General features: G+C 42.3%; 1 protein-coding gene across 4 annotated transcripts in view; it reads right to left on the minus strand.

Annotated features, from left to right (window-relative positions):
• The window catches only part of ZNF385D (zinc finger protein 385D), a 442,245-nt gene that overhangs the window by 357,057 nt on the left and 71,992 nt on the right, over positions 1–13,196 (minus strand). The gene's annotated exons all lie outside the window — the stretch shown is intronic.

A 13,196-nucleotide genomic window follows, 5' to 3' on the forward strand; every position in this document is an offset into this window, starting at 1 on the left:
ATGTTCTCAAAGTGCTGTATCAAAGCACATTAATAGAAAATTAAGTGGAAGGGAAAAGTGTGGAAGAAAAAGGTGCACAAGCAGCAGGTATGACCGCAGCCTGGAGAGGATTGTCAGGAAAAGGACATTCAAAAGTGTGGAGTAACTTCACAAGGAGTGGACTAAGACTGGAGTTAGTGCATCAAGAGCCACCACACAGACGGATCCTGGACATGGGCTTCAAATTCCTCTTGTCAAGCCGTTCCTGAACATCAAACAACGTCAGAAGCGTCTTACCTGGGCTAAAGAAAAAAACGACTGGTCTGTTGCTCAGTGGTCCAAAGTCTTCTTTTCTGATGAGAGCAAATTTTGCATCTCATTTGGAAACCAAGGTCACAGAGTATGGAGGAAGAATGGAGAGGCACACAATTCAAGATGCTTGTAGTCCAGTGGGAAGTTTCCACAGTCTGTGTTGATTTGGGGAGCCATGTCATCTGCTGGTGTTGGTACACTGTTTTATTAAGTCCAGAGTCAGCGCAGCCATCTACCAGGACAATTTAGAGCACTTTGTGCTTTCTTCAGCATACAGGCTTTATGGAGATGCTGACTTCCTTTTCCAGCAGGACTTAGCACCTGCCCACACTGCCAAAAGTACCAAAACCTGGTTCAATGACCGTGGGATTACTGTGCTGGATTGGCCAGTAAAACTCGCCTGACCTGAACCCCATGGAGAATCTAAGGGGAATTGCAAAGAGAAAGACGAGAGACATGAGACCGAACAATGCAGAAGAACTGAAGGCCGCTATTGAAGCATCCTGGTCTTCCATAACATCTCAGCAGTGCCACAGGCACTGCTGAGAATCCATGCCACTCTGCATTGATTGAGGCAGTAATTCATGCAAAAGGGGCCCAAACCAAGTACTGCGTACATATGCATAGTTATACTTTTCAGAGGGCAGACATTTCTGTATTTAAAATCCTTTTTTTATTGATTTTATGTAATATTCTAATTCTCTGAGTTTTTGGATTTGGGGTTTTCTTAAGCTGTAAACCACAATCATCAAAATTATAACAAATAAAGGCTTGAAATATCTCACTTTGCATGTAATGAGTCTATATATTAGTTTCACGTTTTAAGTTGAATTACTGAAATAAATGAACTTTTACACAATATTCTAATTTTCTGAGTTTCAGCTGTATATACACATTTTAAAAGACTTTGAATTTACTGATAATAGTATTAGTATGCTTATTTCTCCTCACAAGGTAAAGATAGGTATTTATTCCGCCATTCTTGGACTTCATAATGCTTGCTGCAGTGAGATGTTCTCTTGAGAATGCACATGGCCACCAGAGAATAACTTTCATATTGTAGGTCTCTTGATCATTTGAAAGAGGAGACTCTCCTTTCTCTAGCAAAGCTCCACCTGTATGTTACTATGTATGTTACTATGTATGCTATTATGTAAGAACAGCCACATGTGAATCAGGCCCAACGGAGGTTATTCAGATTCCAAAGCATTTGCTACAATATGGGTAAGTACTGATCATCAGTATTTGGCACATGCGCATTAACCGTTCTGCGAATGTGCGAACAAGTCCAGCATCAGACTGTCAGTGATTGACAGTCTGATAGTGTTTGGAGGCAGAAAGGGGGTAGCAAAGGCCTTGGTTTCTCCAAACGGTGGGGTGTCACCGCCGTTTAGTGGGAGGAAAAAGGTCAGGGATCTCCGTGGTTGGACAGAGATTTCCTGGCCTCTGCGACATGTGGCTTATGCATTACCATGGGTGCCCCAAGTCGCCGTATGGTGAGTGACTAATTCGATGCAGTGTCCTAGGACACAGGTCAGATCACTACTGCAGCAACAGACGCCTCCAGCATCACTCTACAGCGCTATCATTGCTGCTTCCAAAGAAGCAGAAAATATAGCAACTCCAATCACATCTGAATAAAGCCCTATAGTCATGTAAGTGTTATAAAGTCAGGGAATTTAGTACATGATCAAGGGATTGCTCCAGTACAGGCAAAATAAAAAAGAGCCAATTTATTTAATGAATAAAGAAGAATTATATATGTTGGTGGTGCTACTAAGAGTCTTTGGAATCACTTGTGCATGTATCATTTACAGTGTAATGATATGTGTTCCCTTTGGGGGCTTGATCACATTTTCAGCTGAAAATGTGCGCCATTATATGGGAACTGCCAGCACTGACGGAGTCCTGATACAGGCAAAGGAGTACCGTGTATAGACACTGCTCCACAGGTATCTGATATCTCTTTCTGGGTGCCCTCTCAACAGCACACATGAGACAGGACTTCCTGCAATGTCCCTTGATATCAGGACTTCAGCTCTAATTATACGCTGACAGTGAAAGTGCAGCCCCTTGCCTATTTTCTGTCCAGTACCTAGCCATAGTGCTCTAATCTGCCATAAAATGTTAGGACATGTGGAAAGAAAGTAGAACCTGGGGAATCTAAAAGTCTGGCTTCCGTTTATTTCTCTCCCGCAATTTACATACACTGTTTCATATGTATGTATATAAAATTATTGAACAATCTTTCTGTGTCTACTAAAAGGTGCACCTGTGTAACTGACAGACACAGCTGCATTTATGTGAGTTTGAGTAAAACTTCAATACAAATCTGCTTTTTTATACGTGACATTTGTAAACCAACATGGAATTGGCTAATTACCTTTATATGGATTATTAACTCTAGTTTGACTGCTCATCTTATTTAGAAAACCTATGCAGAGGCATCACTACTAAGTGTAACCCCCTGAGGAGGTAACATGAAAATGCTGGCTCCTCCTCAGTGACTGGGAGCCAGGTGATTCAGAGAGACAGTATCATGTTTTTGAACCCTGTTATTTGCAACATGGGGTATTATCAAATTCCAGAACCGCTCACATTACCTTCATAAACTTTCCTATCCTATTATATCCCCACAGTACAGTCCATACATATCCGCCACATATTTTCTTTCTTCCCTCTCCCTTCCTCCTGACCCTTGTTCTTTGTTTGTGTGATGTGATATCATGCAGCCCACCAAGACCCTTTGCACTCTGGTGGACACCTATGCAATAGATAGCACCTATCCTTGTGTATCAATGCTTATTTCCCCATAGATTGAAAGCTTGCAAGCAGGGCCTTCCTACATCTATGACTTTTTGTTATTACCCAGTTTTGTCTTATCATTCTGTCCAGTTGTAAAGAGCAAGGGAATTTGCTGCGCTATATAAGTAACTGTTAATAAATAAATAAATATATGTATGTATACTGTACCTCTTCTCCACTCATGTGACCACAATAAATCTCAGTACTGACACAATATAGATGATATAAATATATCAAGAATAATATTGTATTGAGAAAAAATATTTTGTCTGTTTTTCATTTTCTTGGGACCTATGTAGTACAGCTATTTATAAATGGAAATTTGGAAAATGGTGAGTTAGATACAATTGAATACTCAGACTTGTGAGTGCCTTTTAATAAATTGTACATATATTCTTTTCCCTTACACAGCCAATATAATTCTTCTTATTCTCTTATTTATTTTTAATGAAGTTAAAAGTGATTTTATATTTTACCTTTATTAACAGTGTATAATATAACAGGGCCCCACAAAAGAGTCCTCTTTCTTTCTCTTTTGATAAAAATGTTACACAACAGCAGGTCTCCATACTTAATTGGTCTCCATACTCCATTTGAGTCTGAAAATGTTGTCTTTGCAAACTACTTTCATTAACCTTAGTTAACTACCTTGGCAGTAATGGTCATATAATTTGTCAGGTATAAAACTTTAGCTGTTAAGTCCGTACTGGAAGGACTAAAGCTAACTCAAGTGGACACTAAAACAAATGTATCACTTAACATAGATTATTTAGAAATGGAGATAAAAGATACATTATAAGCAGGTGCCTGTTCCTGTAGACCCGCGCATGTGCAGTAGAGCAAGAGTGTTAGTCGTATTTAGGACCATCCATACCTGTGAAATGTTTATTCTGCATCCTGAGCCACCAAAAGGAATGAAAGCTTATATTTGTTTCTGACCTACTTACCACTGAATCCCACTTGTTCTGGATGGACAAGAGTTGTGATAACTTTATACAGTCTATAAATTACATTTGTAGCAAATAATCTAACATATGCACTTATCAGTGAAACAGGCTATAATTGATGTAATTTCTGTGATGTTGTCTATCCATCTTTTGATGGCTGAATCAAAGATACAGGATGTACTGACATTTTGAGGGCATGACCAAGTGTCATGCCAACATTTTTGTCAGGCTAGGGGCTTGCCCAGTGCTCTGTTAGTTGCATGCTATCCACATCACCCACCACAATGTGGATGACATGCTCATGCATCCATAATTCATCACTGCTGCTCAGTGACACCATCCCAGGGGCTGACACCAAAATAGCAGAGCAGCTCTGCTATTTTGGTGTCACTGGTGCAGGGCATTTTGATTTATAAGTAACCACCTAAGACTAATTTTTTACTTGGATACCAATTACTGGATTGATACAGAAAAATATAACTAAATATCCTGTCTATATCTTTCTTTAACAATGCCTCTCCTGGGCAACCTGTGAAAAAGGTGGCATGAGGTCCAACTGTATAGGTCTAGATTGTCAACTCTTTCATGTGCATCCAAAGCAAAGAGTATAATAAAAATGTGAGGGAGAAGCAAAGGAAAGCCAGTCAGTGAAATCCCCAAGTCATCAAAATATCTTACATCAATTAGTTAAAAATATCACAAATATATCAAAGAGGAAACCTAAATCCCTGCATGTCTCTCAGGCTGATTTTTAAAGTCAATATTAACATTATTCATGGGAAACATTTTAAGCAATCGCTTTTTGTCATCCACATAAAAGATAAAGAATGGCTCAAATAAAGGATGTCTCTATTCTCCTCTAATATCTGTTTTAGCCATAGAACCTCTTGTTTATAAAATTAGAAATGAGAAACACATTAAAAGTACCCAAATTAGAGACACATTTCAAAAACTTTGCCTGTTTTTTGACAACATTCTGCCCTTGAGACCTCATTACCAGCCCTCCACGCTACATTGCAGGGTTTTGTTGCAGTTTCCATTTCTAAACAAAACACTACTAAAATAATAGTTCTACGTATCAATATATCCTCTGCAGTATTAAAAAAAAATAAAAGATAAATTTAAATATAGTTAGAAAATAAAATCCTTTTATTACTTAATTCATATTCCAGCAAACACAGAAGATACTATTAATAGCAATAAGCTCTATATTAATTAAACTGACAGAGCTTACTAAAGATTGAAGATTGGGTTAATCATAAAGTTTCTAAGGTCGTATAAGAGCAATAAAAATATGTTATTTAATTAAAGTTCTATATGTATTTCAAATCATTCCCTACCTACAGTATGCCCTACTAAATATATTAACTCATCTTATACATTTAGTTTAGCTTTTATTTAGACAATAAAAAATCAAGACAAGGAAGAGAGCAAATGTTTCTCCCCAAAACTGAAGCAGCCTTAGCAGTTCCTAATTAAAAATTAGCAGCTGGCATGCCTCTTAGGTCAAGGAAAAAGTTTGTAATCTATGCGCTCACAAATATTTTGGGTCAATATAAAACAAACAAGAATAATAATGTAATTTAAAGACTGTTTTGGTCAAGACTAAAACTAGATCAACTAATCAAATAAACAAAAATAATCCCATAATGATTACAAACTCACTAAATGCCTCAGGAGTGCAGGGGGAGATGTAATCATGCCCGCTGGTACACGCCAATGTTATGTACATAAGTGACGTAGCTTTACCCCATCTAGTGCCAAAGTCCAACAAGGCCCACTTGCAGTCTTGGCAAGTCATGTTTAATAACTGGAATAATCATGAAATCATTACACTAGTCACTATAGTTGGAAAATCAAATTTATTTATTTTTCCCAAATTGAAAATTAATTATAAATCCTTACCAAGAGTTCAAGAAATTCCTCCAGGAAGGACACTGATTACATTTCTCCATTTAAGACGCCGGCTACAAACCCTTAGAACTGTACACTAGACAGCATGTTTACTGTAATTTAACACCCTCAATAATTTCCAAACTCGGCTCACAACTTCTAAAAGGAGAATTAAGTTTTAATACTGTTTAAGTTTACTCTGTCACTTAAACACCCTGGAAGAATCAAGATGTAAAAACAAATTTAAAAATTACATTTATAGAGACAGAGTGTGAATACATACTGTATATAGAATAGCTATTGTATTTCTAAACAAATAATTCACACTGAGATGATTGATTTTGTTAATTTTTTTGTCTTTGGGCGATTTTTAAATCAAAGATTTAGTAAAGGCAAAATTAAAAAATCAACTAAAACTACAATTTCCAGACAAAATCAAACATCAGGAAGAAAAAAATACATATTTTTACACAGACAGCAATAGAATCCCCAGATTTACTAAAGATTGTTTTTTTAATCAACCAAACACTGACCTCAAAATTGAAGGACAACCAGCCCAAACAATACACGTACTGTTGGTAGTTGAGTTTGGCTAAAGCACTACACAGATCACTACTTATGGTAAATAGTCAATGATACTTTTACATTTTTAAAAAAAATGGTGTGGGGGTCCCATACCCCCCAAAAAAGCATAATCAGCCCATGACCTCTGAACTCGGTCTGGTAATGAAAAATTGGGGGGTAACTAGTGTGGGATCTCCCTGTTTTCCCAGGAAGCAGCATTGCCATAGCAGAGAGACACACATTATGGGGTATACCCCTGCCATCTTGTAATATGCCCGGACAGTAAGGGCCCACTGGCACCTGTGACCCCACTGTAAAGGAAATATTTTAAAAATGGAGATCCTGAAGCCTATTGCAGTTTTTGCCATATTGCACATTTACAGCTAGATAGATTGAATGTGCAGTAGTAGCTAGGTGTTCTTAGGTAGCAGTAAAGTGATCTTACTGACAAGCTGTTATTGGTGATTTCAATTTTGCATTTAAAGGGGGAAAAAATCCAGGTTCTCATGAAATTTACAACACACTTTTATAAAAAAGGCACCGTGGGATTTTTATTTTTTCCTACCATTGCTCTAGTACATACATTTCAGCAATAGGAAATTAAGAATTACCCAGATGTATAAAAAAAACACATGCAGGAAGTGGAGCTCCAGATGGAGCCCATCCCTGAATGCGTTAGAAGTGAAATGATCACTAGTACTATCACTACCCTTCTTCTTTGGGACGTTGTGCACTACTGATCATGTGTGGTCTACTGACCACTGATGTGTGGGCGACCACTGCCAAGGGGGGGGTGGCACGGCTGCATTTGGCCGCTGTTTTGTGGGCACGGTCCTGCCAATGCAGGTGTGGCTGGACCGTGAGGGGGCGGCCTGCAGCGGCTGCGTGACTTCACATGCAGCAGCTGCGACCAGGGCAGCGACGAGTGACTCCCGGCCAGCCGCAGGAGCTGCGCTGGCTGAGAGTTACTCTTCAAGCACAAAAGCATCGCTGCTGTGCGATGCTTTTGTACTTGTGCAGGGGGGGCGGCCTGACATGCGGGGCGGACTAGCCCTGTGTTGGGCGCCCCCCAACATATCAGTGTAAGGGATCGTAGCTGTGCTAAATTTAACACAGCTACGATCAGGTCAGAATGACCCTCTATGTCCTGCTGCCAGTCCGCCTGCCACCTCCGGCATCAACCAACCCCACTCCCTAGCCGCGGCGCAGGTGTAACAAAAGCTGCTGCGGCCACCGGCATAGATGTGTATGAAATCGGCGCAGCGGAAGGCTTTCATAACCCTCCCTGCACCGCATACTCTCTGAGCCCCGGAGCCTCCTCTGCGTGTGATGTCAAAGAAGTTCCTCCCCACCACTGCCACGCACAGATCCCCGTACGCCCTAAATCCACAACACAGCACTTGGGTTGCTGGCCTGGAAGCCCCAAGATGGGTAATGTAACAGAGTGGGTCATATCGCGGAGGGTAATGTCTGGACGCTAAATCAATGTAAAAGGTGACAGTGCAGCGCAGTGCTGTGGGTGTGCAGTTTCACACCTTTTACATTAATTCAGCGATTCAGTCAGTCCTGCCAGCCAGTCACTATTGTTAGCGCCGGTGACCCAACGCGCCGCATTACAGGGAAGTAGACGCACTAAATAAACGACAGCTCTCAGCTGCCCTTAGCACTGAAGCATTCCGGCGCTAAGGCCTGCTGGGAGCTGTCGTTTATTGAGTGCATCTTCTTTGGGTTGGGTTTGGGAGACCGGCGCTAACAATAGTGATTGGCTGCTGTGCGAGTCTCCAGGAGAGCCACTGCCAAAGGGAGGACAGCAGCCTAGCTGCCGAAGCAGGAGAAGCAATATCGCCCCTCCCCCACTCGCAGTACCTCCGGGCCCCATCTGTGTCCCCCGCAAGCCCCCCCTCCACCACCCATGGTGGCTCCGGACCCCTCCCCCACCCTCAGAACCCTGCACCCACCCCTCCCCCACCCACGCTCTCCCACACCTGCCTCTCCACCGCCCGCGGTGGCTCTGGACACCCACCAGCGGCACCCGCCCCTCCCCCACCACTACACCAGCCCCTACCCCACCTGTGCCACCCCGGCAACCACCCATCTGCCACCTGCAGCACCCCCGAACCCCTCCCCATCCGCGTCTCCCCGGCACCCATCACTCCCCCAACCACAGCGCCTACTAGGTGCTTCATCAGGCCCTGTGTGCGCTGTTCACGCCGCTACAACCCCTTAGCCATCGCATAACCATCGCATAACCACTCACACAATTATGATTGGACGTAATACTCCATATAATACAAATATTGCACACCACAAGGGTATGCAAGGGTTAACGGGGCATAGCCCCTTACGACGGTGTGAAGAGCGCCCATAGGGCGCGATGAATCACCTAGTATATATATATATATATATATATAATCAGAGAAACAAAGAGGCGGCACTCGGAGACTTGAAAATTCAAAGTGTATTCACAACAAGTGACATCAAGTGATGTCACTTGTTGTGAATACACTTTGAATTTTCAAGTCTCCGAGTGCCGCCTCTTTGTTTCTCTGATTGCATATACCGGAGGGAGACCCCCGGATGGGGAAGGCACAGGAGCAAGTTATATCCCGCTGTGGATTCAGTGAGTGCCGGGGTTAATGCACAAGTATATATATATATATATATATATATACATATAGCCTTAAAATACAAAAGCAGTACCATTTAGGTGTAATTAATGTTGTGGCATATGAAATGCTGGTCATCTTTATTGTGACTGGCACCCCTTTCCTCTTCTTGTTCATCTTTATAAACCATACAACAATGTAAATTTAATAAATTCTACTTAAAAAATGTATGCTAAACATATTTGTGATCATGTGACCCCAATAATTTGAATTTATAATGGTATAATGGCAATTAGCAACATGCATCTTCTTAGGTATGACTTATTATTTCATGTCTAACATGACATTGTTATCCCCACCTCTTCTTCAGTCCACACATCTGAGCAATTAGTTGCACAAAAACTGTGATGTGTGAGGTAATGATTGCATTTTAAAATCTTGGGGTTAAGCCAGATTTTTTTATGACCATGGATTTTACTGCATGGACTAATGACCCGGAAGAGATTAAATTATGAGTGGTATAATTTATGATTCTGGGCTATGATTGTGGTTAGTTATACTTACAATGTACAGTACTGTAGCTAGAACCAGATGTACAGGAAAATGTAATCTCTGCTTAAATAGATATTTTGGTAATCCATAATGGAATTCAGTGATCACATAGGGATCACAAACCACACAATGTTACAATGTTTAAGAAACATCCATATAAATTATAGTTTGAAGCAGCACTATAACAAGATGGTAGTGCATCCTGTGCCAGCCTCGCCCCCTTAACCCATGACATCACACCTTTACGCCTAGGGACGAGAGCGCTGGCTTTGGGATGTAGAGCAGTGCAGTAGTGCTCTGCTATTCCATGTATCCCACAAACCGCATACAGGTGCCGTGGGACAATGATTCTGCCACCCCCAGGTCCCTGCACCCTGTGCAATAGCACTGCTTGCTCACCCCCATACCTCCCAACAATTGAAGTGATGTGAAGGGTACCTTCACACGCCGGAGGTTGCGAGCAGCCAAAAAAAGGAGCATGGCCTTGTTGAATGGGGGCATGACATCAAGTGGGAGGGTGTGTCCTCAGCTTGGAGGGTGTGGCCTTGCAACCCAAACCCCCATTTTTTGCCATTCTGGGGGCATGTTTAGTGCGCCCTGAGCTGCTGGGCAGTCCCCTGGCTCACCTCCCTGCACTGTTTAGACGCTGAATGCATGGATTTGATCAATTCAGGGATCACTCACTGCTTTGCAGAGTTTAGTGCTCCCCTAGCCGCTGGGCAGCCCCCTGGCTCACCTCCCTGCACTGTTTAGATGCCGCATGCATGGATTTGATCAATTCGGGGATCACTCACTGCTTTGCAGAGTAGAGCAGCTTTGACTGCGGGTGGGACAGACAGTGTCTGAATAGCTGGACTGTCCTGCTGGAATCAGGACAGTTGGGAGGTATACACCTTTAGTTATGGCCCTGGTTGGGAGTATGCAATTAGTAATACCATCAGTGAATTTATCTACTTGTATTTATTAAGTTATATACTCTAAATGAACTCTTACATTTGTTATATTAGACTGATATTACTTAAAACGCTTCTAAAATAAACGTTAAAAAACAATCTTCACCTCAGTAAATTAAGTTAATCAATTAATATTCCAAGACTCTATTATCCTATCATTAGTGATTAAATGTTGAATTAGTATATTACTGGAGAATAATATTTTCTTGATTAAAGACAACAATTGTGATATCTTAATGGAAAGCAAAACGTTTCAACTAACAAAACTAACCCACACAAATCATTAAAGAGCTTTGAAAAGCTGCCTAACCATCTGGTAAACAGTGCATAGGGATTGAATATAGCAGTCCTTGGAGACACATAACAGTTATTATTGCAGCTTTCATAATTGTATATCTTTTTTATTGACACATACTATCTGCCAGGACACCTTGCTCACAGAATGTGCAGACGATTTACAGAAAAAAGAAAGCGTAACACATTCTAGGAACATTTCACCGCATTGAAAACAACACAGTCACTGTGTCACTTGTTTTATGGTTGTGGAACAAAAAATAATATTGTTCTCAGGTGTGGTCTTTGAGTAATGGGTTAAATTTCTTTGTATTTGCAGTTATGTGACTTAAGCTACGATTCCGCAATCTTACTTTAATGAAATATTGTAGGCGTTGTACATTATACCCTAGGCAATTTTGCCAAAATGTACAATGGGGGTCATTCCGAGTTGTTCGCTCGCAAGCTGCTTTTAGCAGCTTTGCACACGCTAAGCCGCCGCCTACTGGGAGTGAATCTTAGCTTATCAAAATTGCGAACGAAAGATTCGCAAAATAGTGAATAGACACTTCTTAGCAGTTTCTGAGTAGCTCCACACTTACTCGGCATCTGCGATCAGTTCAGTGTTTGTCGTTCCTGGTTTGACGTCACAAACACACCCAGCGTTCGCCCAGACACTCCCGCGTTTTTCCCAGAAACGGTAGCATTTTTTCACACACTCATAAAACGGCCAGTTTCCGCCCAGAAACACCCACTTCCTGTCAATCACATTACGATCACCAGAACGAAGAAAAAATCTCGTAATGCCGTGAGTAAAATACATAACTGCATAGCAAATTTACTTGGCGCAGTCGCACTGCGGACATTGCGCATGCGCATTAGCGACTAATCGCTCCATTGCGATAAAAAAATACAGAGCGAACAACTCGGAATGACCCCCATTGTTCTGAAAATAACCATTAAAATCTGTGGTTTATCACTAAAAATTGGTGAGGAAATTGATAAAACACAAACCCGTAATACACATAGGTCCGCCATCAAGAGTGTACAGCTGTACTGGGTCCAAGCTTAGAAGATATAATGTGTGCAGGCTCAGCAACAGGGAGGTACAAGGGGCAACACTGTACCAGATTTTCAAGTGGCATGGGAAGGGTCCCACAGATAAATCCACAGACAAATCCATTTTAAATGCTGCCTGTACCACTGCAGTGATCATCAGGGCACAGACATGTATGGGGTCCAGGGAGCCCATACATCCACACTGCACTGCTGAAAGGAAGAGGAGCCATGACACAGACAGGAACATTTGGATGCCACAGCAGATGGTAAGTGACTGGAGCTGGATCCAGAGGGTTTCAGTGCATGGAAAGACAGAAGGGAGTTGGAGAGACATATGGGAGCTGGAGAGACACTAGAGGACTAGAGAGACACTGAGGGTCTGGAGAGACAGAATGGATCTGGAACTAGAGAGACAGAATGGGGCTCTGATTGGAGAGACACTGGGTGGCTAAATAGACAGAATGGATATGGAGCTGGAGAGACAATTGGGGTATGGAAAGACACAAGGGGGCTGGAGCTGCAGAGACACTGGCTGGCTGGAGGTCATGAGACGCTGGCTGGATGGAGGTCATGAGACGCTGGCTGGATGGAACTGGAGACACACTGGGGGCTAGAGCTGTAGAGACACCGATGGTCTGAGAGACATTAGGGTACTGGAGAGACACTAAGGGTCTGGAGAGACAGCATGGGACTGAAGCTTGAAAGACAGAATGGGGCTTGGACTGGAGAGACACTGGGGTCGCTGAAGAGACAGTATGGGGATGGAGCTGGATAGACACTGAGGGTCTGGAGCTGCAGAGACACTGGGGGACTGGAGCTGCAGAGACACTGGAGGACTAGAGATGCAGAGCCACAGGAGACATGTATGTTGAAAAAACACAAGGAGGATGAGACTGAAGAGAGGTATTATTCAAACGGTTGACCTAGTTAAGGTTGTCAGTCAATAGGTTGACCACTACTGGTCAACATGGGAAAAAGGTCAATACAATGAAATGGTTGACACAGGATATGTGGACACATAAAAAAGGTTCACATGACATTTTTGACTGTTTTTTGTGTTGTTTTTTGCATAACAGGGGTCATTCCGAGTTGATCGTAGCTGTGTTAAATTTAGCACAGCTACAATCAGGCACTCAGACATGCGGGGGGATGCCCAGCAAAAGGCCAGTCCGCCCCGCATGTCAGTGCTGCCCCACCACCACCACCCCCCGCAGAAATGCAAAAGCATCGCACAGCGGTGATGATTTTGCATT

The sequence above is a fragment of the Pseudophryne corroboree genome, chromosome 5 (assembly GCF_028390025.1).
Source record: "Pseudophryne corroboree isolate aPseCor3 chromosome 5, aPseCor3.hap2, whole genome shotgun sequence".
In the NCBI taxonomy this organism is placed as follows: Eukaryota; Metazoa; Chordata; class Amphibia; order Anura; family Myobatrachidae; genus Pseudophryne; species Pseudophryne corroboree.